Genomic DNA, 1,165 nt, shown 5'->3' with positions numbered 1-1,165 from the left:
GACATCTGTGTGGTGAACTCCCACCTCGCCGCACACACGGAAGAGTTTGAAAGACGCAATCAGGACTTCAAGGACATTTGCCGCAGGCTGCAGTTCAGCCAGGATGACCTCACACTACCACCCCTCACCATCATGAAACACAAGTACGAGCTAAACACAACAGCCTGCTAATTTAACTAGAGACAAAAGTCTAATTTTCCCTGTTTAAAACTTTCATCATCATGGTTCTCTCTTCATTTCCAGTGTTGTGTTGTGGCTGGGAGATATAAACTACCGGATAAATGGCCTTGAAGTTGATCATGTGAAGGACTTGATAGCTAAAAAGGATTTTGAGAGCTTGTATAATCACGACCAGGTAAGACCGAGTACAGCTGCAGTTTGTCTGGAGTGTGTTGAGTTAGATGGCAGTGTAAATGACCGTGGATGTTCATGTGTTTCAGCTGAAACGGCAGATGGATGAGGAGGTTGTGTTTGGGGGCTTCACAGAGGGAGAGATTGATTTCCAACCAACATACAAATACGACACTGGCTCAGATCAGTGGGATACAAGGTCAGAAAACACCATCGCACACTATTTCCTCTGACACTTTTTCTATAAGATATATTCTCCACAACATAGTTGTTTTGTTGCCAGTCTATGAAGTTTGATATAATATTCATATCATATGATATCATACTGCAATGTTCACAGTCATTCCAAAAAGACCATAGGAAACAATAACTTGGGCACATAATTAATTTTGTGCTATGCATATAAATTAGGGGTGTAACGATTCACTCGTTTTCTCGATTCATTGATTACAAACCCTGACGATGCAATGCGTTGATCTTGAAACATGGATTTTTGAATCGTGAATGATCGATCTCGGACAGAAATCAATTAAAAACTCTAAGAATCAAATATTTCTATATTTCTATAGCGATTCAATGCTTTCAAAATATATACACATTCAATTACTACAAGCACGAATGAATGGAGACGTGTTCGTGCGTTCGTGCCCTCGCATCTCTCTTTCACGCGCTCCACTATTTACCGCCTGTGACTGTCACAAGATTGCGCTCGCGCTCCGTTCGTCTCACTGACACATTTTTTGAGCAGCTGATATGTGATCTCTCCTTAGTACTCGTGGCCAGTAATGCTAAAGTGAAGTAGTTTTGCTTTTCT

The sequence above is a fragment of the Sinocyclocheilus grahami genome, unplaced genomic scaffold (assembly GCF_001515645.1).
Source record: "Sinocyclocheilus grahami isolate Dianchi unplaced genomic scaffold, SAMN03320097.WGS_v1.1 scaffold319.1, whole genome shotgun sequence".
In the NCBI taxonomy this organism is placed as follows: domain Eukaryota; kingdom Metazoa; phylum Chordata; class Actinopteri; order Cypriniformes; family Cyprinidae; genus Sinocyclocheilus; species Sinocyclocheilus grahami.
This window is presented reverse-complemented; position numbering follows the sequence as displayed.